The 26,873-nt window shown below is 43.6% G+C and overlaps 1 long non-coding RNA gene across 1 annotated transcript in view; it reads right to left on the bottom strand.

Annotated features, from left to right (window-relative positions):
* Window positions 1-8,785: 8,785 nt before the first annotated feature.
* LOC114812022 overlaps window positions 8,786-26,873 on the bottom strand; it is a 67,413-nt gene continuing 49,325 nt past the window's right edge. The window contains exons 3-4 of the long non-coding RNA XR_005660031.1: window positions 19,126-19,414; window positions 8,786-9,052 (exon numbers count right to left, since the gene is read on the bottom strand). This is a non-coding gene — a long non-coding RNA (uncharacterized LOC114812022). The remainder of the gene's footprint in view (window positions 9,053-19,125; window positions 19,415-26,873) is intronic.

The following is a 26,873-nucleotide window of genomic DNA, read 5'->3' as shown; positions in this document are numbered from 1 at the left end:
TAAGGTGACATTACTTCATATTATATCTTTTTCAATTTTTTCTTTTGACTCCATGGTAGCTTGGGGGCTGAGTATCACTCCGTTTTTTTTGTTTGTTTGCCTTTTATGGTGTTTGTTAAACACCTGCTATGTCCCAGGCATTGCATTTAGTGCTGCAGTAGACAGAAGATCAAGGTGGACACAGTCCATTCCCACATGGGGTTCAAAGTCTTGATCCCCATTTTACAGATAAGGTAACTGAGGCATAGATAAATTAAGTGACTTACAAAAGGTCATACAGAAGACAAGGCGCAGAGCAAGGATTAGAATCCAGGTCCTTCTGACTCCCAGACCATGTTGATTCTCTGTTGGCATATGTGCCCTGGAACAATCAAGGAATTTAATGAGCACTTACAGTGTATGGAGCACTGTGATAAGTGCTGGACAGGATCTCTGCCTTGAGGGAGCTTTCAACTCCACCTGGGGAGATGTACCATGGCTGCAGTGTGCTGGGTAGGCAGTGGACCACCATCAGTATACTGGCTCCTGCAGCAAGCAGCATGGCGCTTCAAAGCTGTGAGAGCACTCTGAGGTGGGAATGGGGGTTGAGGAGGGAAGGTCAACCTATTCTCCTGATGCTCCTATTTTTCCAGATGGCAAGACTGGTCTCCAACCCAGCCCAAGGGACTGTGGGTTCACCCCATCCTCACCAGGCTGAGGGATCAATCAATCAATCATATTTATTGAGCACTTACTACGTTCAGAGCACTGTTCTAAGTACTTTGGAGAGTACAATATAAAAGAATAAGGAGACATGTTCCCTGACCATAATGAGTCTAGAGGATGAGACAGTCTCACTCCTGCTACTGCCAGAGTTCTAAATATCCCACATGGCTTCCCTGCCCACCTCCCACCTGCCTAACCTCAGCAATACATCAAGGCACCTTTAAAAACTTCACCTCGCCCCACCCCCCTCCAGTCTGCTACGAGTTAACTGTTGTTCTCTTCCTTGGAGATGAGGTGATGTTCAGGGAAATGATCCATGTGATGTCACTTTTGGAAAGGAAAGTCAGTGATCAGGGAACAGAAGGATTCTAAACACCAAATTAGATAAAAAGAGTCAGAATAACTTCAAACCTGAGTGGCAGATTAGCACTTGCAAGACGATGTGGCGAAAATTAATAAGCCCAAAGTGTTGCGTTAGCAGACGAGACCCATCGAATTGCAGAAATGGTAGACAGAGGGCTGAGAGAGGTCTTTGGAGCTGTGAAGCTAATTGGAGGAAATTCAAATAGGGAGACATGAAAGAGGTGAGACTATGCTTTTATTAAAGAATATGATGAAGAGGAGATGATTGTGCCAGTCTTAACTGAGCAACAGACAAAAGGGCAGTATGATAACCCAATAATAAAAGTAACACTTTAAATTTGTAGATCTCCCCCTCCCCCCCAAAATGCTTTCACATCAATTATCTAATTTTCCCCTCATGATAGCCTGGTGAGGAACGGAGAAGCCAAAAGCACAGGCACCATTTTCAAGATCCAGAACTTCTTGGGCATTCAGGAATATCCTTGTTTCCAGTTTTGTCTATTCACAATTGGAGATATCTTTACTCACGGCTGTGGTCCCCACTCTCCGCTTGCCTGTCACTTTTCCCCATTTGTGATTTAACTTCTCTCTCCTCTGTTAGACTTTAAGCTCCTTGAGAGCAGGGACCATGTCTACCAACTACTGTACTAATCCAAGTGCTTAATACAGTGGAAGACTCTGGCCCTCCAGTCACTAAATTTACAGGAAAAACAATGGAGCAGAGAGCTTCATAACAGCCAGGTAAGTCCACCTGCCACCTTTCACCTCTCTGTGGTACAAAGGAAAAGGTGAATACAATTTCTAGGACATCCCTGTGCCCTTTCCTCCTATCCTCTCAAAGGCCAGTGACTTCTGAAATGCAGGATATGTTTGTTTATTAAGTACACTTTGCAGTGCTGACAGGATCACAGAAATCTACTTGGCCTAAAATTGGGATCCTTAGTGCTACTCTAATGCAAAGTGTGGGAAGGCCAAATAACATAGGCAAAGGATCTTATTAGGGAATTAATCCACTAGTTGATTTGTGAGGGAATTTCTTAAACCCAACTATTGGGCTATGCTATGCTAGGCCAAGGTGTGCTATTGGATTCTAATCCAGATTCTGCCATTTGTCTGCTGTGTGACTTCAGGCAAGTCACTTCACTTCTCTGGGCCTCAGTTACCGCATCTGTACAATGGGGATTGCTATTGTGAGCCCCACTTGGGACAGGGACTGGATTCAACTCAATTTGCTGGTATTTACTCCAGTGCTTAACACAGTGCCTGGCAAATAGTAAGCACTTAAATACCATAATTATTATCATTATTGGATGGATGCAAGATAATCAGATCAAACACAATCCCCATCTCAGCCAGGGTTCATATTTTAAGAGGGAGGGAGGGTGGGTATCATCCCCATTTTAGAGATAGTCATGGTATTTGTTAAGGGTTTACTATGTGTCAAGCCCTGTTCTAAGCACTAGGATAGATACAACCTAATCAGGCAGGACACAGTCCCGGTTCGATATGGGGTCCTCAATCTTAATCCCCATTTTACAGATGAGGTAACTGAGGCCCAGAGAAGTTAAGTGACTTGCCCAAAGTCAAGCAGATAAGTGGCAGATCTGAGATTAGAACTCAGATCTTTCTGACTTTCTCTATCCATTAGGCCACACTGCTTACTGAAGGCAAGAAAGGTTAAGGTCACAGGGCAGGTTAGTAGCATGACTGGGACTAGAACCCTTTCAGTGATATTTATTGAGCACTTATTGTATGCAGAGCATTGTACAATGCAAGAGATCCCTATCGGTCTCCTCAGGGATGACACATATTAAAATAAGTTGGCCCGTACTATGTCCCTCTCTCTTCCGAATGCAGTGGATCTTCTGGACAAAAAGGTGTAAATGAAGGAAATCAATGTGGCTGTTATTCCCAAACATCTTGTCCTCAGGTAGTTCCCATTCTCAAGCCCTGCACTTTCAAGCGTGATTTCTTTCTAATGGGAGGGAAATTTATTGGCAGATTCTACAGCCCTGTCTTCCTCAGCATGGGCAGCTTCTCAAACAGCCATGTCGGTTATGTATTAAACACAGCACTTATCACTTCTGAAAATAGAGAAGGGCTCTGAACATTGATTTCTACCTTGAGGCTAACCATACTTCTTTCGGGAAATGGCGGGGGAGTGAAGGATGTTTTGATCTGCCTTACTTGCGACTGCTTTATTAAAAACTCAATCTCCACACCTGACACCATGTTCATTATCCACCTTTCCTCTCTCTCTCTTTTCACTCGATCTTCAGTTTAATGGAAAATGGGGCTGGTGGTTAGGTCTATCTCCTCAATTTCTAGAAAGCCTGGATCCCCAAAGGAGTTGTTAAGATGGCTGATATTTGAGGTTGGGGGTAGGGTATATTCTCATATATGTAATTTGGGGGTAATCAAATTGCATGTGTGTGTGGGGGGGGTTGGTGAGGAGGTGGGGAAAGATACAGAAAGGAGAAGGAGCATGGGATAGGGGAGTGGCATGGGGGCAAATCAAACATAATTGACAGGGGGATGGCATCAGGGCAGTTGCTGGCAGTAGCAGAGAAGGCCTAAGGGACAGCGACAAGAAGAATGGGAAACATCCCCAAAAACAAAGTCTAAATCACTTTCAATCATTCAACTGCATTTAGTGTGCAGTTACTATGTGCAGAGCACTGTTTAAGTGCGTGGCTCAGTGGAAAGAGCCTGGACTTCGGAGTCAGAGGTCATGGGTTCGACTCCCGGCTTTGCTACTTGTCAGCTGTGTGACTGTGGACAAGTCACTTAACTTCTCTGGGCCTCAGTTACCTCATCTCTAAAATGAGGATTGACTGTGACCCTCACGTGGAACAACCTGATTAGCCTGTATCTCCCCCAGTGCTTAGAACAGTGCTCTGCACATAACACTTAACAAATACCAACATTATTATTATTACAACAATAAATAGGCACATTCCCTGCCCAGAACAAGCTTACACAAAAGAACAAAGAGTGCCATGAAATACATATGATGCTGTTCCCACATGCTCTTCCTGATCATAAAGAACAGCATTTTCACAATTATGAAGTTCTGCATTATAGTGGGAGGCAAGGTGGTTCAGTGGAAAGAGCCCCTACCGGGGAATTAGAAGATCTGGTTTCTAGTCCCAGCTCTGCCACTCATCTACTGGGTGACCTTGGACAAATCACCTAACCTCTCTGTGCCTCAGTTTCCTCATCTGTAAATTGGGGATACAGTATCTGCTTTCTATACCCTCTAGATTGTGAAGCCCTTGTGGAACAAAGGGCTGTATCCAGGTTGATCAACTTGAATCTACTCCAGTAGATATCATGTTACCTTTGCAAAAAGTAAGCACTTAATATTATAATGATTATCTAGAAGCACAAACCTAAGTGCTTTTCTCAGCCCAAGTGGTATTTGTCAGGTATACGCTATGTGCCTGGCACCCTACTGGAATAAATCCAAGATAATCAGAAAAAGTTCCTGCCCCACATAGGGCTAGCAGTCTAAAGGAAAGGGAGACAAGCATTTCATTCCTATTTTACCGCTCAGGAAACTGAAGTACGGGGAAGAAGTAATTTGCCCAAGGTCACATAGCAGGCAAGTGGCAGCAGTCAAGTGGCAGCATTGAAATCAAAGTCAGAAGTACCAAATTAGACATTTACTGATTATCAATTCAATGGTTTTTAATGAGTGCTTACTGTGCAGAGGGCTGAGCTAGGTAAGCTTTTGGGAGAGTACAATATAGTAAAACTGATGGTCACGATCTGATCCCTGCCCTTAAGAAGTTCACAATATAGGTGCAGCATATAATCCAATTTGATGATGATGGTATTTGGGAGAGAATGCCCAACATTCGTACATTCATTCATTCTATCATAGTCACTGAGTGCTTACTGTGTGCTGAGAACCATCCTAAGTGCTTGGGAGAGGACAACAACAGACACTTTCCCCTGCCCACAATGAGCTTACAGTCTAGAGAGAGGGAGAGAGATATTAATATAAATTATAGATAGGTACATAAGTGTTGAGGGGCTGGAAGGGAGGATGAACAAAGGGAGCCCATCAGGGCAGTGCAGAAGGGAGGTTTAGTCAAGGAAGACCTCTTGGAGTAGATGTACTTTCAATAAGGCTTTGAAGTTGGGGAGAGTGATTGACAGTCAGATATGAGGAGGGAGGGCATTTCAGGCCAGAGGCAGAACATGGGTGAGGGGTCGGCAGTGGGATAGGCAAGATCCAGGCACAGTGAGACGGTTAGCATTAGAGAAACAAAGTGTATACATTGGGTTGTAGTAATAATAACAATAATGATGGTATTTGTTAAGCACTTATTATGTGCAACACACTGTTCTAAGCACTGAAGAGGATACAAGCCAAGCCCGTGCTCTTTCCACTGAGCCGTGCTAGTAGGAGAGTAGCGAGGGGAGGTAGAAGCTGGTGAGGTGATTGAGCGCTTTAAAGCCAATGGTGAGGAGTTTCTGTGGAGGTGGATGGACAACCACTGGAGTTTCTTGAGGAGTGGAGAAACGTGTCCTTGAAAGGAAAGACCCTAACACCCCCTGTTTAGGACCACTGTGGCAATCTTGCTGGGCATCAGAGGGCCCTAGTTAAGCAGGCCTGACCCCTTCTTTTCTGCATGATCTTCCAGGTCATTCAGATCTTTAAATAAAACCTTCAGAATACAGATGGTGTGAGAAAATGTTCTAAAATGACACTTTAGGCACAGCCTGGAGAGGGGCCTTGGCTCTGGTTATAGATTACATTAGTCTAATATTTATGATTCCATCTCCTGTCTTTCATTCCTTACTCAATCTTCACTTTTAACTCCACCTGCTGCTCTGGGAGAGACTTTTATTACTGTCAAACAGGTAATGCATAACAATTTAGCTCCTTAATATTAGCTAATCAATGGTCCAGTTAACAGGCCAGCCTGTTACATGGTGTCTTTTAGCAAATGGTAAACAATGACAGAGTTACTTTGATAAAGGTGAGGCAGATAGTGAGGGGAGATGGTTAGAAAATGTGCAGCTTATCTAAGCAGAAGAAAGGGAATTCTTTAAGTTCACTGCAAGTACAGATTGATCTAACACATCCCTGAAGGATGTGTATCTACAAGGTGAGCTCATTGTGGGCAGAGGGTGTGTCCATTTGTTGTATGGAACTCTCCCAAGTGCTTAGTATAGTGCTTTGCACACAGTAAGTGCTCAATAAATACGACTGAATGAATATACAATTTTCATATATGCTATATCCTTAAGTGTATTCTTATACTCTACTATTTCCTCCACCCGTAATTTATTTTAATGTCTGACTCCCATTATAGAATGTAAGCTCCTTAGGGGCAAGAGTTGTGCCTACCAACTCTCTTCTATTGTATTTTCCCATATGCTTTGTACAGTGCTCTGCACATAGTAATTGCTCCATAAATCCCATTGACTCGCTGGACATTTGCATGGCACAGTGCCCAGGAGTGACCAAGCCCCTGCTGTCTGTCATATAGCTTACATGTCCTAGAAGGAACCCTAACTGGTCTGCCCCCAGATGCCCTTCTTCCAATCCCTGGCCTTAGAAACCTAGGCAGCAGTAATTCCTGATACTGCCAACTTTCAGGTCCGGAAACTGAGTCACAGGAAAGCATGCTCATTCCAACAGTGGAAAGCCACTAATTTAAGACTCATCGTTCATTCATTCATTCAATAGTATTTATTGAGCGCTTACTATGTGCAGAGCACTGTACTAAGCGCTTGGAATGAACAAGTCGGCAACAGACAGAGACAGTCCCTGCCGTTTGACGGGCTTACGGTCTAATCGGGGGAGACGGACAGACAAGAGCAATGGCAATAGAGTCGAGGGGAAGAACATCTCATAAAAACAATGGCAACTAAATAGAATCAAGGCGATGTACATCTCATTAACAAAATAAATAGAGTAATGAAAATATGTACAGTTGAGCAGACGAGTACAGAGCTGAGGGGATGGGAAGGGAGAGGGGGAGTAGCAGAGGGAAATGGGGGGAAAAGAGGGTTAAGCTGTGGAGAGGTGAAGGGGGGACGGTAGAGGGAGTAGAGGGAGAAGGGGAGCTCAGTCTGGGAAGGCCTCTTGGAGGAGGTGAGTTTGAAGTAGGGTTTTGAAGAGGGGAAGAGAATCGGTTTGGCGGAGGTGAGGAGGGAGGGCGTTCCAGCAACGCGGGAGGACGTGGCCCAGGGGTCGACGGCGGGATAGGCGAGACCAAGGGACAGTGAGGAGGTGGGTGGCAGAGGAGCGGAGCGTGAGGGGTGGTGACAATCAAATGTTCAGACAGCCAAGAAAAATGAGTTTGGGATGTTCTGTTCATCTAGTTATCCCGACTCAGGCTTGCAGCATCTCAATCAGCCCAATTCAGAGAGTAAGAACTGTGGTGTTTGTTAAGCACTTACTATGTGCTAAGCACCATATTAAGCGCTGGGGTGGAAACAAAGAAATCAGGCTGGGCACAGTCCCTGTCCCATGTGGGCTCACAGTCTCCAAATAGTATTGGATAATTGTTTACTAAGTGCCGAGTACTGTACTATATCCTGGGGGAGGAACAAGAATATTACATCAGACCCAGTCCCTGTCCCACCTGGGCCTCTCTTCCCCACTCCCAGCCCCAAAGCACTTATGTACATACATGTAAGTTAATTTGTATTGATGTCTGTTTCTCCCACTCTAGACTAGGAGCTCTCTGTGGGCAGGGAATGTCACCGTTTATTGTTGTACTGTACTTTCCCAAGCACTTAGTTACAGTGCTCTGCACACAGTCATCACTCAATAAATACTATTCAGTGAAGTGTTGAATTCAATCAATATTCAATCACACAGAATGTTCAACTCTCCAAAAATTACAGTTATCATTCCCTTTAAAATATAAGCTCATTATGGGCAAGGAATGTGTCTGCTCATTTTTGTACTGTACTCTCCCAAGTGCTTAGTACCATTTTATGGATGAAGAACCTGAGACTCGGAGCAGTTTAATGACCTTCCCTAGGTCACACAGCAGACGAGTGACAGAAGTAGGATTAAAATCCAAATCCTCTCACTCTCAGACCCATGCTCTTTCCAATAGGCCACCTGATGTTCAGTTCAAACTCCTGCATTTTACCAAAATGAAATTTTGCCATCTAAGGCAAAAGCTATTCTGAGGTGAGGATAGCAAACAAACAGATGGTAGGCACTGAAATAAGTCTACGGGACCCTGATCTCCATCTCCAGCAACAACCCTTAGACATGTTTCCACAGTGAGTCAATATCAGGGAGTAATCCATCACAATACAATGAGACAACTCCAACCTACATTTTCATTCTTTTCCTGGGACAACCCAGTACAATCCCTGGAAGAGCTGATTCTCCCTCAGTGCCCGAGTCTCTCATTCAGAAGCCCTCTCGGAAACTAATACGGACAAACTTTAGTATGAACTGGAAACATTCCAGCAACATATTTCCAAATCAGATGTTTAATTTACTGTATTCACCCTAAATGAGACATCCCCGTCTTAGTGCATAATGGTCTTCTCCTGAGGCAATTGATTCATACAAATGAACTGTTCTGTTTGTGGCTTCCATCTGATCAAATGTTTCTGGAACTTCCATTTTAGTAACTACACAGCCAGACAGTAGTGGAACACCAGATTTTTTTTTTTTAATAATCACTGCTACAAATTTGGGCTTTGCAGAGAGGGAAAAAAAAAAAAAGCATTTTTCTAACTCACTGTACATTTAATTTTTGGGAGGGTAATAACCAGCTGTGAAGATTTTGATTCATATTTCTTCATAACTGAAACAGCGATGTTGATTGTAGTTAAATAGCTCTTCTTTACTTCAGAAATGCTTTTGAAGGAGCAATATTAGTAATGTTATTAATGATGTAAACTCTGGTCTGGGTGAGGTTTACATTGCTAAAGAGGTCTAATTTCTCCAAATTGAGGCAAAGTGCACAGTAAAACCAGCTGCAGATCACTCCAACTAGAGAGAGAGAAAGAGAGAAAATTACACATAATTCTAGTACGTTCGCTGGCCTGGCTCACAGTTAGCCAGATAATTCGACTCACCTAGTATCATTATTTAAATCAACCCTGAGGTGAATAAGAAATAGACAGGAAATTGGTCTGAAGGCTTACAAGATAGATGAGAGACTTGAAAGGATGTTAAAGGAAGGAACGAACTTTCTGAAAATTGTGCTCTAGCTCTTAGCCCTATTCAGACCACGTCAGCTTCTACAGAGGATCACAGCACTGACAAAGCTATTCCTTGGAAACATACAGTAAACTCATTCAGAAGGACCCCATTCTAGTTCCAGCTCTGACACTGGTTTTGAGCAAAGTCACTTAAACACTCTGGACTTCAACTTCCTAAACTGTCAAATCATCATCGGTATTTACTGAGTACTTACTGTATGCAAAGCACAGCGTTAAGTGCTTAGGAGAGTACAGTATAACAGAGTGGGTGGACATGTTCCCTGACCACAAGGAGTTGACAGTCCCTACCTCTCTTATAGTGGGAGCCTTCAGTGGGATAGGGACTAAGTCTGATCTAAGTATACTGCATCTAATATCAAATAAGGATATTTACTGAGCACTTGTTTTGTGCAGAGTAATAAGTGCTGGGGAGAGTACAATACAGTAGAGTTGGTAGACAGGTTCCCTGCCCAAAAGGAGATCTAGAATGCTCTGCACACAGTAAATGCTCAGTAAATACGATGGAATGAATCAACGTAAGCTCGTTGTACACAGGGAATGTGTCTTTTCTTAGTGTACTCCTAAATATTTAGTACAGTGCTCTGCACACAGTAAGGGCTCAGTAAATACAATTAACTGACAAATACAACTGACTGACAAGGAGCTTATAGTCTAAAGGGGGAGACAGACAAATTATGGGTCTGCACATAAGTGTTTTGTAACAAATAGGTTAAGAGTACAGATCAAAATGCATAGGTAGTGCGGAAGAGAGAGGGACTGGGAACAGGTGGACTTATTCAGGGAAGGCCTCTTGGAGGAGATGTGATTTTAATAAGGCTTTGAAAGTGGGGAGAGTGGTGGCCAGTTGGATATGAAAGGTTAGGGAGTTCCAGGGCAGAGGCAGGATGTGGGCAAGGGGTCTGCAGTGAGACAGATTAGACCAAGGTACAGCTAGTAGTTTGATATTGGAGACTGAAGCATGTGGGCTAGGTTTTAGTAGGAAATTGGTGATTTGAAATGGAAGGGTCAAGCTGATTGAGTGTCTTAAAGCTGATAAGGAGTTTCTGCATGATGAGGATGTGGATGGGCAGCCACTGGAGGTTCTTGAGGAGGAGAACGATGTGGACTGAATGGTTTTGTAGAATAATCCTGGCAGCTAAGCAAAGTATGGACTGGAGTGGACAGAGTTAGGAGCTAGGGAGGTAAGCAAGGAAACTGGTGCAGTAGACAAAGTGGTGTATGATGAATACTTGGATCAGTTTGGGTGAAGAGGAAAGGGTAGATTTTAGCAATGCCGTGAAGGTAAAAGTGACAGGATTTTGACAGAGTGAATATGAGCTGAATGAGAAAGAGGAGTCTAGGATAATGAAAAGGTCATGGACTAGTGAGACGGGGAGGATGGTGGATGGTGGTGTTGTCCATAGTAATGGGAAAGAAAGAGGAAGGACAAGTTTTGGATGGGCAGATGAGTTCTATTTTGGACATGCTAAGTTTTAGGTGTCACTGAGACATCTAAGTAGATATGTTCTGAAGGTGGTAGGAAATGCAGGACTGAAGAGGAAAGAGACCAGAACTGGAGATGTGGATTTGGGAATCATCGACATAGAGATGGTAGTTGAAGCCATCGTAGCGACTGAGTTCTCCAAGGGAGTGTATGTGGATGGAGAATAGAAGGGGACAGAGAATTGAATCTCGAGAGACACCCACTGTTAGATATTGAGAGGCAGAGGAGGAGCCTATAAAAGAGACCGAGTATGAGTAACTAGTTAAATAAAAGGAGAAACAGGAGAGGACAGTGACAGTGAAACCAAGGTGAGATCATGTTTCCAGGAGAAAGGGGTCATTTAAAATGTTGAGGGCTGATGAGAGGATGAGGAGGATTAGGATGAAGCTGAAGCTGCTGGATTTGGCAAGAAGGAAATCTTTGGTGAACTTAGAGAAAAAGGTTTCCATGGAGCAGAGTGGGCAGAAGCCAGTCTGGAGGAATTCAAGGAGAATGAGAGGAGAGGAAGTAGAGGCAGTGGGTGTGGACAACTAACTCAAAGAGTTTGGAGAGGAATGGTAGGAGGAAGAGGGGTGATTACTGGAGAGAGCTGTGGGGTCATGGGAGGGTTTTATTTAGAATAAGGGAAACATGAGCATGTTAGAAAGGAGTGGGGAAGAAACCACTGGAAAGTGAATGGCTGAAGATAGTGGTCTGGGAGGGAAGAAAGGAGGAGGCGTGTGTTTTGAAAGTGGGAAGGGATGGGGATGGAGATGCAAGTGGAGGGAGGGGGTAGATTTTGAAAGAAGGCAGAAGAACTCCTTGAGATACTGCTGGGAAAGATGGGTGAGTTAAAGAAGGGGAAAGAAGAGGAAGGAACTGGAGAGCAATGAGGGGTGGGGATTTAGGGAGATCACAACTGATGGTTTCAATTTTTATCAATAGAACACAAGATCAGGCCATTAGGAGCACGAAATGGGGAGGGTAGGGGACAGGGGTCTAAGTGCTTACTAAATGCCATCCCCATCTTCAAAACCCAACTAAAATTATATCTCCTCCAAGAGGCCTTCCCTGACTGTTGGTTCAAGTCCCCATCCTATTCATCCTCCCCTCTGTCACTTATGCACTTAGGTCTGTATCCCTTATGGACTTTGATGCTCCCCTCCCCACAGTATTTATGTGCAAATCCTTAGACTTGGCCTCTTTCCAGAACCATACTTTACTTAAATGTCAATCTCCCCAACTTTATTGTAAGCTCCTTGAGGGCAGGCATCATGCCCCCTAACTCTATTACATTGTACTCTACCACACAATAGTAGAGTGCTCTGTGTACAGTAAGTACTCAAATATCACTGATCAATAGATTATTTAGAAATGCAACATGGCCTATTGGAAGGAGCCAGGGCCTGATTATTATTAAGGTTGGGGAAGCAATTCATACAAAATTAGCCCCAAGTGATTTCCTATGAATGATGGATTATACAGACTTGCCTAATCTAAATTTCATCCACTCAGACTTAGGGGAACTGGGAGGATGGAAAAGGTTGAATAATTCTCCCAGTGCTAATGGTGAAACAAACTAATCTGGACTGGCTGTGGATCCAGATGGGATGTTTGCCCTTCTCCACCCCTCCGCCCCCATCCCCGGCAGGCATGATTCTCTGACTGGTCATTAATCAGAGTGAAGGAACATATGTGTGTACTGATCAAGATGTTTCCCATCAAATCCAGCAGGGGACAGGGTGGGGGATAAGAGTACTGGCTTTGGTGTTAGAAGCTGTATCCATTTGGAATGAAAGTCTTAGGTGGAAGGAAAATGCACTACCAAAGGTTGTGGAGGCAGAAAATGTAAAAATAGGTCAAGAGGATTTGGATAAATTCATGGTAGAGAGAGAGAGAAAATTGGAGGAGGTTAAAATTGAGTTTGTATAAATTCACGGATGAAAAGATCCATAATGGGACTCTTGAGGAAAGGGTTTGGGATGTTGGAAATAAAGAAAGTTTGAAAAGATTCAATAGATCTGTGCAGGCTAAGCCCATGATGAAGGAATTGTGTGGGGTGTTAGAAGGCTCATCCTTCACCACTGGGGCACTAAGGAGAATAATCACCTACCTCTAAGCATCAGTCAATAATTCAAATCACATTTGAATGCTTACTGTATGCACAGCACTGTATTAAGGACTTGGGATAGTTGGCAGAGCTTGCAGTCTAGAGAGGGAGACAGACATTAATATGTTATGACTATGTACAGCATCTTCTGGTACCTCTGTCAGCCTAGGATTCTGTCTCAGTGTGCCATTTCTCATATTATTAATCAAATGTATTGAGCACTTACTGTGTGCAGAGCACTATACGAAGTGTTTGAGAGAGTACAATATACAACAGACTTGGAATACATGTACCTGCCCATAAGGAGCTTGTAGTCTAGAGATGGAGATAGACATTAATTTAAATAAATCAGGTATATAGGCACAAGTGCTGTGGGGCTGAGGGTGGGGTGAATAAAGGGAGCAAATTTCAAGTGAAGAAGAGTGAAGAAAAGGAAATGAGGGCTTAAGTCAGGTAAAACCTCTTGGAGATGTGCTTTTAGTAAGGCTTTGAAGGTGGGGAGTCTGTCAAATATGAAGAGCACTCCAGGCCAGAGTCAGGATGTGGGCGAGAGGTCGGCAGCGAGATAGGTGAGATCTAGGTACAATGAGTTGGCATTAGAGGAGTGAAGTGTGTGGGCTGGGTTACAGTAAGTAGTCACAGAGGTAAGGTGGGAAGGGGCAAAATAATCAAGTCCTTTAGAGCCGGTGGTAAGGAGTTTCTGCTTGATGTCGGGGGGAAGAGCAAACACTAGAGGTCCTTGAGCAGTGGTGAAATGTGAACTGAAGGATTATTTAGAAAATGATCCAGGCAGCAGGGTGAAGTATGATCTGAGAGACAGGAGGAGGGGAGACCAGCAAGGAGCCTGATGGCAGTAGTTAAGGCTGGTCAGGATATGTACTTAGGTTAAGCATAATAGCAGTTTGGGAGTTAATCGTTTATTGAACACTTACTGCGTGCTGAACACTGTACTAAGTGCTTAGAAGAGTAGAGTAACAGAATTGGTAGACACGTTCCTTATATATTCAGACTTTTCTTTTTTGGTTGGGGCTGGAGGGGGAATTAAAGGAGGTGGTAGAGATGACAGAATTCCAGGACTAGAAGGAATTAAAGATACTAATGAGAAGCAGCGTGGCTTAGTGGAAAGAGCCCGGGTTTGGGATTCAGAAGTCGTGGGCTCTATCCTGGCTCCACCGCTTGTCAGATCTGTGACTTTGGGTAAGTGACTTCACTTCTCGGTGACTCAGTTACCTCATCTTTACAATGTGGATTATGACTGTGAGCCCCATGTGGAGCAACCTGATTACCTTATATCTACTCCAGTGCTTAGAAGAGTGCGTGGCACATAGCGCTTAACAAATACAATAATAATAATGATATCTCATCCATCTGCTTCTAAGCTTCATTGAATTTAGACCACCCCAGAATACTATTAGTCTATTGATGGCAGGCAGTTTTAAAATGGGCAAGCTCCTCACAGAGTCCCACTAACTCTCCTGTAGTGCTGGGTCTATTAGATTTTATGGAGCCCTTGTTTACAAGTCTTTTTCCTCCTTAAAAAAATGATCACAATTCTGGAACTGAGGCTATTACCTGCATACTAAACTTGTGTTTTTATTAAAGCTATTCTGTTATTCTATTTCAGTCTTAAACATATAGAATAGATACATTTTCATGCATACAGTTATGATTTTTGAAGGGCTTCCTTAATCAGAGGCCCTGACCTGCAACTCCTAAAGCCCCTGAAATATCCTGCCCAGCACCCAAACAAGCATAGAGTAGATTTGCCCCTCCTGGAGAAGGGAGTTCTTATAACTGTGGATAGTATCTCCTCTGAAACTATCCAACAAGTATCTGTCCAGATGAGGAGCTGAGTTTAGGAGGAGCAACCAAAACTACAAGCAGTCTTCTCTAGGGGCTTCTCCGCACACAAATAGCAGCAGCATGACCTAGTAGAAAGAGCATGGACCTGTAAAATGGGGATTAAGACTGTGAACTCCTTTTGGGACAGGGACTGTGTTCAGCCCTAATATCCTGTATCTACCACAGCACTTAGTACGGTCCCTGGGACATAGTAAATGTTTAATATCACTTAGGATCTCCATTAGCAGAACTAAGATAAATAAAATGAGATTCCACAATCTCCTTAACTCACTCCCATGTCTTGGGGAGAGAAAGCCGGGGATGGTGTCCTTCTGGAACAAAGATGTAATTCCAAGTCATTCAAGAATCCATTCAGAAATTTGAAAAGGCTGTCACACCCAGTTTAGCTACATCAAAATTCAGGAAGACATTTAACAAAGGTTTATGTTCAGTGACAACTGGATAACCAGCCTGGCTCCCAGACTTTAATCTTTCTATCAAGTCATAAGGAGCACAGCCTAGTCAAAAGAGCATGGGTCTGGGAGTCAGAGGAACTGGGTTCTAATCCCAGCTCTGCCACTTGCCTGATTTGTAACCCTCTCTGTCTCAGTTTCCTAATGGGCAAAATATTCTCCCATCTACTCAGACTGCGAGCTCCATGTGGGTCAAGAACTGTGTCCAATCTACCCCAGTGATTGGTATCTTGACATATTACTAAGACCTTCAAAATATCACAGTAGTATTACTGTACACCTGAGACTTGAGGAAATATCTAGAGAGATGTCTTTATTTTCCTTCCTTCGTTCCCATATCATTTTTTCAAGCTTTGGTTGCTTCAGGCAGAAGGTGCTCAGAGTGGACCTTGTGGAATTTTTAAACCATCAAACCAGAGCAGGAGAGGCTCAGGAAAATCAGTCACATTTCCTTTAAAAACCCTTGTAAATGAACACAAATTTATTCAAGACTGTGTTTTAAGGCAAAACAATTTTAATTTCAAATTAAATGAATTTTAGAAATGCTTTAGAACAAACATAGCCAAGATTCATCTAATTCCTGTAAGCACAAATTCAAACTCCCCATGTCCTTGAATATTAAACTCTTGGAAGGCTTGGTTAATGCTAAGAGTTACTTCTACCATGACCTCAGATGAGGGAGGCAGTCCTCTCTACTATCTATTTTTTTCAGATACATTCTGATTGTCTTTTCTGCTCCATATAGTTGGACCTATCACTTTCACTATTACTCTATGGTCCTGCTGCTTCTTCATGTTTCATTATATAGTTTGGGAGAGGATGGTGAGGATTAGTGAAAAGATTGCAACGTCCTTGAGGCTAGGAACCGAGCCTTCAGGTTTAATGCATGTTCCCCCACTCCTAGGACAGTGCTCTCACCCACAGGAGACTTTCAACAAATGCTATTGGTGTTGATGAAAGCATCAGGAGATCCACATTCCAGTCCCACCTCTGTCACCAGCCTACTGGGAGGCCTTGGATAAAGTACACATGCTTTGGACCTTACTTTCCTCTCTTGCATAATGAGGATGGTAATTTCTGCATTATAGGGATGGCAGGAGGCTTAAATGAGATCACTGATGTAGGAAAATAAATAAGGCAAATTCTAAATATTATCAAGTTGCACAATGTACAGAGAAATTGGATTAGACAAACTTGCACTGAAATTTGGGATTTCTTTCCCAACAAAAGGATTCTTCTGATACCAATATGATTGGGTCTGGCAGGGCCAAATGATAGTGAAAATGACTGAGAAGGCAATAATAAAGATAACATAGAAAAGAGATTTTTTTTTTGTTATATGTGTTAAGCACCCAGTTCTAAGCTCTGGGTAGATACAAGGTAAGCAGGTTGGAGTGCTCTTCACACAGTAAGCACTCAAATACAACTGACTGTTAACCCCCTGTAAAACAGAGACTGTATCCAATCTGATTGATTTTTATCTACCTCAGTGTTTGGAACAATGCTTGATACATAGTAAGCACTTAAATAACCTTAAAAAAAGCCTTAATTAAAAAATCACTCTTCCTCCAAGAAGTCTACCCAACTAAGCCCTCTCCTTTCTGCATTGTTCTTGCACCTAGATCTGCACCCTTTAAGTACTTGATACTCACCCCGCTCTCAGCTGCACAGCACTTATGTACATCTCCATAATTTATTTTAATGTCTGCCTCTCCCTTTAAACTATAAGCTATATGTGGGGAAGGACCATGTCTACCAACTCTGTTATACCCAAGTGCTCAGTATAGTGCTTTGTACACAGTAAATGCTCAAATAAGTACGACTGAATGATTTTTAGATGGTTCATGTTCAGTGTTGCCAGTGAGTTAAGGTTGTTGTTTGCTCAGCAGTCACTATGAGCTAAGTACTGGGGTAGGTACAGGTTAATCCGAATACAGTACCTCCCATATACAGGGGTTACAGTCTGAGAGGGAAGGAGAGCTGGTATCCTCTCCCATTGGATTGATGAGGAAACTGAAGCCCAGAGAGTTTTGGTAACTTGTCTTAGGTCACACAGTGAGCAAGTAGGGGAGCCATAGCTAGAACCCAGGTCACCTGACTTCCAGCCCCATGCTATTTTTCTTAGGCCTTGCTGGTTCCCCGAGAGAGAGTCGGACTTGCTGACATTTTCTCCACCTTTCCTAGGCCCTTTTCAAATACTTTCCTCCAGGTTCCTTCCCAGGTGACTTTGCCCAAGGGTCACATTGCGGGCAATTGGCAGAGCCAAGCTAAGAACCCAGCTCCCTTGACTCTCTGGTCCATGCTCTTTTCACTAGGCCACATGGTTTCTCTTAAGGCTCCACAATTCTTCCACTGTGGTGTATCCAATCACAAACGTCCCCTCTAGACTGTAGCCTCATTGTGGGCAGGAAATGTGTCTGTTTATTATTGTATTGTATTCTCCCAAGGGCTTAGTACAATGCTTGGCACGCAGTAAGTGTTCAATAAATATGACTGAATGACACAGTCCATGTCCCTCAAGATTGCGTCTTGAGATGAATGCTCTCTTGCAGTTTCTTCCAGGTCTTCATAGACGGCTGAACGGGGTGATGTTTTCGAGCGAGACACTGCAGCAGATCCAGAGTTTGTCATTCAAGCTGAACCCCTGGATGATTTAAAAGTAGGTTTCACCCAAGAAGTGCAAAGGCCTAGGGCTTGCATCCCAAAAGTTTTCAGCAATTAGCCAAGTAGGATGTGCTGTAACTTCTAACGTTGGGAAAACCACACAGGATGCTTCTTGGGTTCATAATTCACGTAATCAGTTAGGTGACTCATTAGCTCTCAGAAATGTGTTCTGCTTAGCAAGTGATAAAGGACCATCATCTCTCCTTGATCTGCCTTTTCTATTTCACCAGGGAAAACTCCTGGAGTGCATATGCAGCAACCTGGGTTCTGTTCATCAGGGAAGAACCTCTACTTTGTAGATGAAGGTGAAGGAGAGAAATGAAGCGCACACGCGCCCCTTATAACCCCGGAAATCCAGTAGGCCCTTCCACTTTGTATAGGCACCTTGCTCTAATAAGCCAAAATAATAAAATAAAAATGGCCTGTCTAGCAGGAAGGATGGATTTGGCAAAGAATGATCTTTAGTCACACACTGAACCAACTGGCCTGGGAAGTCAATCAGTGGGATTTATTGAGCATACGCTAGGAAGAGCACAATACAACAGGGTTGGTAGATCTGTTCCCTGTCCATAATGAGCTGACATTCTAGAGGGACAATCATTAATATAATTTTTAAATATGTACATAAGTGCAGTGGGGCAAATACTAAAATGCCTAAAAATAGATCCAAGTGCACAGATGACACAGAAGGGAGAGGGAGCCAGGGAACAGAGCACTAATTTGGAAGGGCACCCAAATATCTACAAAACAGCTAAAGAAGGTAGTGCTCAGTGGCTTCACCTTCTCATAGCACTTACATTTTATTCGGTCTTAGCTTTTTCTCTGGGGAGCCTTAGTGATTTTTTAATAATATTATCTGTTAAGCCCTTACCATATCCCAGGTTCTGTACTGTTGTGATAGATACCAGCCAATCAGGTTGGACAAAGTCGATGTCCCAAGTGGGGATCTCAGCCTTAATCCCCATTTTACAGAGCACAGAGAAGTTAAGTGACTTTCCCAAGGTCACAGCAGATATGTGGTGGTGCCAGGATTAAAATACAGGTCCTCTGACTCCCAGGCTGGGGCTTTCAACTAGGCCATGTGGCTTCTTTTTTTAATTATGTGAAGGCTGAGCAGAATCATGACCAAATGGTAGACGTTTCCTGTGGCAAAAAAGCTTGACTCTTCCTTCCCACCATTCTGAGAACAGATCATCTAATTCAGGCTTAAGTTAATTTTTTGTTGTCCCTTGGCTAAGACCAACCATAAATAATGTCAGTTCCTAGTCACACCCCGAGTTCATACTCACTGGGAAGGAGAATGCAATGGAACAGGCTTTTCCACTCTTAGTTCTAATCTTTGCTGCTGGATGGCAATGCTCTTTTATGGAGACTTGTCGGCTTTGGAAATGGTTGCTCGTGCCAAAAATCACCTCGAATGAAAACCAGTTGGAATTGGATTTGATGTGTGAAGAGAAGCCCAAGGACAAAGAGGAACAGAAAATGGTCTAGCAATCTTTTGGAGCCTCACTGTAAATCACTCTGCCGGCTGATTTGTTCAATCTACTTAAAATCCTTATTTCACTGTTGGCCCACAAGCTGTAATTAAAGGCAAAATATAATAAACTTGACATAATAAATACAAGGCTACATCTGCTCAGTCTTTTAACCAATGATTTTCCAAAAATACAACCCACTTAATTAAGGACATAAATCAGCCGAGTGAGCGATTCAGATGCCGAGCTGTGCAAGGTTATACTGCTTCCCTGTTCTCAACGTGTTAGATGTGCTGGGAGGCACCAGTGAAGTTTTCCTTTATGCCTTGAAAACAAACATTTGTGCTTTTTCTTTTGGGTTTGGAGTGATGCTGGATCCTAGACCTGGCTCACATCTTCAGATTCCCCTTAATAGACACCCTGAGTCACAGCCCCAGATGAGGTCTATGTCGCCCCAGTTAGCACATCATGAACTCTGATATAATTGTGGGAAGGATCACAAGGGGAAGAGAAGACTGGGACTATGACCCACAGCCAGATCAATCAATAATATTTTTTCAGCGTTGACTGAGTGCAGAGCTCTGTACTAAGTGTTTGGGAAAGTACAGTGTTAAAGAGCTTACAGTCTACAAGGGAAGGCAGGGAGTAGATTTGGGATAGGGGAAAATAGAATAATCGATCATTCTAACAAACCTCTGTGACCCATTTCCTGCAGTATCATTTCTGCATACCAGCTGGCACTCTTCACTATTCTCCAAGATCATTCATTTAACTGTAATTCGCTCTTGACTCTCCCACTTTCCCTGATTCATTCCTGACACCAAGTCATAGCATTTATTTTCATACAGATTTGTTGTTCTATCACTTATTAAGCTATTTTCTGTTACTCTTGCCTTTCTCAGGCTCACTGGCAGAGAGGTGAACCCCAGACTGCTTTTACCTCGGAGGTAACATTGGTCCCTGCCCCGACCTTCCCATGCATCATCACGTGCTCACTCGTGCTCCCCTTGGATGCCACAGAGACTCTGATGCTGCAGGGCATCTCCAGGTTGTTTTCCTCACTCCATCTCATCTCCTACCTTCCATATCATGGAGTAGGGATTCATGGTGCAGAGGGGATCCAAGCTGCACTGTTAGCCTTGGGATCTTGGGTGAGCTCCATAGAGCCAACCTGCTCCCTCTCGTTCCCTCCCCCCCCCCCCCAATGCCTTATTTCTGTCCCCTCTCACCTGTGACAAACCCTAAGAGCCTGAACCACTTGTGCTTCCATGCCTGCTCAAGTGCATAGATATAGACACAGCGTGGCTCAGTGGAAAGAGCACGGGCTTTGGAGTCAGAGGTCATGAGTTCGAATCCCAGATCTGCCACTTGTCAGCTGTGTGTGTGACTGTGGGCAAGCCACTTAACTTTTCGGTGCCTCAGTTCCCTCATCTGTAAAATGGGGATGAAGACTGTGAGCCCCACGTGGGACAACCTGATTTCCCTGTGTCTACCCCAGCGCTTAGAACAGTGCTCTGCACATAGTAAGCGCTTAACAAATACCAACATTATTATTATTATTAGACCGTAAGCTAACTGTAGGCAGGGAACATGACCGTTAATTCTGTGGTACTGTATTCTCCCAAGTGCTTACTACAGTGCTCTGCATATAGTAAGCACTTAATAAATATAACCGAACAGACCCTCTTCCACACTCCCCTCACTAGTCACGGGGGCGTAGCTCCACTGCTGGACCAGCTCCAGCAGCCCAGGACAAAGTCGTGCATCTCTCAGCCCCTGTTTGGGAATACAGCCCACAGCACCTCCTGGAGCCTATGCCACTATAGGACTCCTCCAGCCCCCCACCCATCGCCATTTGGGATGGATCCTAATGCCCCACGTTTTCCCAAGACTATCTTATTTTGGGGGTGCCTCCCTGTCACCCCCCACCTCTGGACCACATTGCTTCTACATAGTGGATCAGGCCAAAAGGTGGAGAGCAACAGGACCACTGAAAGAGACACCGACAGAGATGAATGGCTATCACTAAAGACCAAGGAGTGACAACTTCCTGTTCAACCACCCATGAGAAGTTACAGAATCCTACTGTCGGCACCAGATCTAAAGATGGTTTGCACCTGTGGACTCATCTTTGTGAGGGCCAAGGGGAACCATCAGTTCAAGGTGGGCTTATGAAAATGTATGGGTGAATTAAAACTCCATTTATGTGAGCAGCTTGTGCTTAGTATTTGGTCTGGTGGCCATGTGCTGAGCCCTCGAGAAGGAGTGGGTTTAAAAGGTGCTTGACAGGGTGAGCTGTCGCTCCTATCGTCTCTATGCTTCACGCTTCTGAGAGTGGTAGCCTTTCCCATTGGAATTTGTGCTATCATCTGCTAGACTCTTGTTTGTCTTCCTGCTTACTTTATTTATATATCATTCTGTCTGCTGTTCAGCAATGAACTTGTCATTCATTAAAAAAGTATGAGGGTAGAACAGGATAAAGAGGCAAACACAGGAACAGAAAGAGAAGATGGAAAGGAGTTCCTTGAGGGCATGGATCACCATTCATTCATTTAGGCATATTTACTGGGCATTTACTGTTTGCAGAGCATTCATTCATTCATTCAATAGTATTTATTGAGCGCTTAGTATGTGCAGAGCACTGTACTGAGCGCTTGAAATGTACAAGTCGGCAACAGATAGAGACAGTCCCTGCCATTTGACGGGCTTACAGTCTAATCGGGGGAGGCAGGCAGACAAGAACAATGGCAATAAATAGAGTCAAAGGGAAGAACATCTCATAAAAACAATGGCAACTAAATAGAATCAGCACTGTACTAAGTGCTTGGGAGAGTACCAACTACTGTTCAATCCCAAGCATTCAATAGAGAAGGGATCAATAAACACCACTCATTCTTTAGACAAGCACTGTGGCCTAGTAGATTTACACCTGCTCTCACTCCTAATTAGAGATTGTGAGTCTCATGTGAGACAGGAATTGCGTGTGACCTGATTATCTTGTATCCCTCCCAGACTTTAGTATGATGCCTGGCATAAGTGCTTCAGAAATACCATTCTGATTTTTCCACAGTCACTGGCCATTACACTGGAGAGGAGTTTATGAAGAATGTCACCAGTTAGTGCTGGAAAAACCCCTGGAAGCTGGGGGTCCACAACAAGGGTATGCCTATACACAATTCCCTGACAATTTATACATAAATTTCAGGAAATAAAATAAGGGGCTTTCAGTTCAACAACATGGGCCTGGGAGTCAGAAAGATCTGGGTTCTAATTCCAGCTCTGCCAATTGCTTGCTGTGTGATCCTGGGCAAGTCACAACTTCTCTGTTCCTTGGTTTACCCAAATGTCAAATGGGGAGACCTGTTCTCCCTCCTACTTAGAATGCAAGCCCCTTATGGGATAGGGACTGTGTCCAACTTTACTTGTTCCTACATTGGTGCGTGACACCTAGTAACTGTTTAACAAATATCATAAAAAAAACCCCCACAAAACTTTCAAATCTACCTCTCTGAAGATTTTATTCACTATCAGGGAGTGAGATCTCCCAGCCCACAGATGATAGAAAAGGCCAGACCTTCCCCTTTAAATCTTTTAAAGGTTCCCATTCTGGGGCTTCTAGGCAAAGAAACCTTTGCCTTCTGAGAGATGTAGTTCTTTGAGGAAGGTTTTTCTTGTTCCACTCAAGCACCCCTTCTAATCTTCCCTCCATTTCCTTTGCTCTGCCAACAGGTTCCAGCCCCATCCACCTCTTTGGGAGGTGGGGTGCCTATGGCAGCCAGGTAAAAACAGTAAATAGCAACAAGTCCCAAGCAGGGCCCCTCTACCTCTCCAGATCTTCTGTATATACCAATGGGGGTTAGACCTCTTCCCATCATCCAGCACTGCTACTGTTGGTTTTGGGTGCCTACCCAATCATAGACACCTCTCTTGGGCCTCTTCCACAAGGGAACAGTATGCTGCCATGCCAGACCTCAGAGGAATAAATCAGCTTAAGCCCAACCACCTACAAGACACCAAGAATGATACACCAGTTACACTATTTTTGCTAGAAAGCCCTGTCTCATTTTCTCACAGCTAGCACATCTTTGCATAGCAAATATAGAACCTTATGGCTAAAACTGAAGTGAAAATCCACTCAGGTTCCTTTTGGTACACACCTAGAAATACCTTTTGAGCAAAACTTCTACCTGCAGATTTAAGATACTGGAAAGATTGGGCAAAAAAAGAAAACTATCACAGAATTTATCAGCATACTCCAGTATGGTAGAAAAACGTATATATCATACAAAGATGGCAGATGACATCAAATCTCCTGAAAAAAAAAAAAAACCCTTACCTGACTAAAGCTCCTCTTTTCCAGCCTCTTCCTGCTGACTGAGGTTTGGGCCAGCAGCTCAACCTTCTTCAAATGAAATTAGGTCTCTCCTGCCCTAACCCCACCCAGCTACCCCAGGTGGAGCCCATTAACTCCATTTCAGCAACCCTCTTTGGGCCCAGGCAGTAGAAGTCAGCTTCACGCCATTTTGCTGTAATCCTTGATTTTAAAATGCCTCAAACCAGAACGCTTGACCCTCAGCAGAGGCCACTGCCAGCTCTCAGGAAAATAATGTTTGCATTATTAATAACAATAATAATAATTGTGGAATTTAAGTGCTTTCTATTTACCGAGCACTGTACTAAGTGCTTGGATAGGTACAGTATAAATAGTTATACTAATGTCTGTCCCCCCTCTAGACTATACGTTTGCTTTGGGGAGGGAATGTGTCTGTTATATTGATCTCTCCCAAGCGCTTAGTACAGTGCTCTGTGTAAAATAAGTCCTCAATAAATATGATTGACTGACTACAAGGTGATCAGGTTGGACTCAGTCACTGTCCTGCAAAGGGCTCATAATATAAAAAGGAGGCCAGCCACTCATGATGACAGCAGGTATGAGTGCAACATGATGATGTCATAAACACAATTTTCTGTCCTAAAGCCTACTGAACTGAAGACATTTCTTCAAGGGTGACCCTTGAATCCCCACTTCTTCCAGAGTAATTAGGCTCACTCCCGTGTCCCTCTAGACAGTAAGCAGGGAACATGTCTAACAATTCTGTATATTATACTCTTTCAAGCACTTAATACAGTGCTCTTACACAGTAAGAACTTTAGTAAATATGATTTATTGATTGACTGAGAACATGGGCAGCACTTCTGATCATCAACCCCAGCAGCAGGAGCTGAGGCAGAAGGAGACTGGGAGCTGAAAATAAAAATAGTGGACATAAATGTGTCCCATGTCATAACCTTACTGGTCAGTGGACAGACGAGTTGAAAAACTGACTGTCTAGTATAAAGGGTGTATGGATCCCCAGTGATTTAGTGGCCAAATTGTTGTTATTAAATATAGCCTGGTTACATGTTTGGTTTAAGGCAAGACTGTCCCAGTTGTTTTCCAGCTACCCCGGGCAATTTTAGAAAAATGTAGCAAAAATTAGGATGACCCCAAAAATTAGGATGATAACCTTCTGTTGCTGCTCTTGCTCTCACCCCAATTTTTTCCAGCTACTTTAGCCAATTTTAGAAAAATATAGCAAAAAATAGGATGAGTCCAGGTAATCTGGTAACCTGCTTCTCTGCTCTTGTTCACTTAAAATGCTTGGACTTTCTTGCCTAGGCTGGATCATGCCGAGTCCATTTCAGGATGAATAATAAAAATTATTATTATTATGGCATTTGTTAAGTGCTTATTGTGTGCCAGGCACTGTTCTAAACTCTGGGGTAGCAATGATTGATTAATTGTGTGGCTGAAGGTGGGTTGAGCATCAAAGTGCTTAAAGGGTACAGACCAAGAGAAAAGGTAACACCCAGTAGGGAGGGAAAATGGGGTGGGGAAGTGAAGGATTAGTCAGTAAAGGCTGATTGGAGGAAATATAATTTTAGCAGGGCTTTGACGATGGGAAGAGTTGTGATCCGTCAGTTGTATAAAAGGAGGGAGGCCAGAGAGAGGATATAAGCCAAAGGTCATTGGCAAGACAGATGAGATCAAGCTACACTGTGGAGGTTGGCATTCGAGGACCGAAGGCTGTGGGCTGGGTTCTAGTAGAATATTAGGGAGGTAAGGTAATATCAGTAATGAAGGTATTTGTTAAACATTGTTCTGTGACAATCACTATTCTAAGGGCTGGAGAAGGTACGAAATAATCAGGTCAGACACAGTCCCTGTCCCACACGGGGCTCACAATTTAAGTAGGAAGGAAAATAGGCACTGAATCCCCATTTTATAGATGAGGTAACTGAGGCCCAGAAAAGTTAAGTCATTTACCCAAGGTCACACAGCAGGCATAGGATTAGACCTCTCAGGCCTGGGCTCTTTCCATTAGGTCATACTGCTCCTCAAGGTAGGAGGGAAAAGGTAGCTGAGTGCTTTATAACCAAGGGTAAGAAGTTTCTGGGGGATGTGGAGCTGGCTCTGCAAACTGATTTCCCCTCACTATCTTGCTCAAATGACTGCCATGGGGCAAGAGAAGATACTTAAACTTGAGAAGGTCTTTCTGATGCCCATTCAGTCAAGAGCGTTTATCCAGCACTTGGAACCCAACAGACTAAGTAAACATGATCTAACTCTCAGGGAGTTTACAGTCCAGTGGGGGAGACTGATAGTAAAATGAATTACAGTAGGAGGAAACAATGGAGTATAAGGTATGTAAAGAAATAAAAGGGGTGGGGGAAGTGTGTGCCCAAGTTCTTAGGTGAGGCAGAATTGTTAGAGTGATAGTTCAACCATCTATTAATCAGTGGTATTTCTTGAGCACATACTAAGTGCTTGGAAGTGCTCAATACAGCAAGTAGACATGACCCCTGTCCTCAAAGAGATTACAGTCTAGCAGGGGAGATGAGAGATGGACAGTGAAATAAATTACTGGTAGGAGAGACAACCAGTATGGTATAATAATAATAATTTTGGTATCTGTTAAGCGTATCTATGTGTCAAGCGGCATACTAAGCTCTGGAGTAGATACAAGATGATCAGGTTCCACTTAGGGATCATGGTCTTAATAGAAAGGAGAACGGGTATTGAATCCCTATTTTGTAGATGAGGGAACAGGGGCATAGTGAAGTAAAATGACTTGCCCAGGGTCACAGCAGGTAAGTGGTGAAGCACTTAATACAGTGCTCTGCACATAGTAAGCGTTCAATAAATACAATTGAATGAATAATGAGAACACAGATCTTCTATCTCCCAGACCTGTGCTCCATCTGTTCATAGGTGTTGTGAGTGTGGGTGAGGTGAGTACTTAAGTTTTTAAGGGGTGCGACTAGGTGATGCAGAAAGGACTAGAGGGTGGGGAGTTAAGAGGTTAATCAGGGAAGACCTCCTGGAGGAGATTGTTACGGAGATTAGGCATTGAGTTTGAGGGGTACTACGGCCGACGTTGGGGTATTCAAACTGCATGGAGAATGGGGAATACTGGAAGGAGCAGCAGAATGGGGTGGGGCAGGCAGTTCCTGGCCATAACACAAAAAGGCATGTATCAGGAGCCACACAGCGGGATGCGAACAAAGGACAGAGAAATAAG

This window comes from Ornithorhynchus anatinus, chromosome 5, assembly GCF_004115215.2.
Source record: "Ornithorhynchus anatinus isolate Pmale09 chromosome 5, mOrnAna1.pri.v4, whole genome shotgun sequence".
NCBI lineage: Eukaryota > Metazoa > Chordata > Mammalia > Monotremata > Ornithorhynchidae > Ornithorhynchus > Ornithorhynchus anatinus.
The sequence above is the reverse complement of the archived record's forward strand: the minus strand, read 5'-3'. Positions and strand labels throughout refer to the sequence as shown.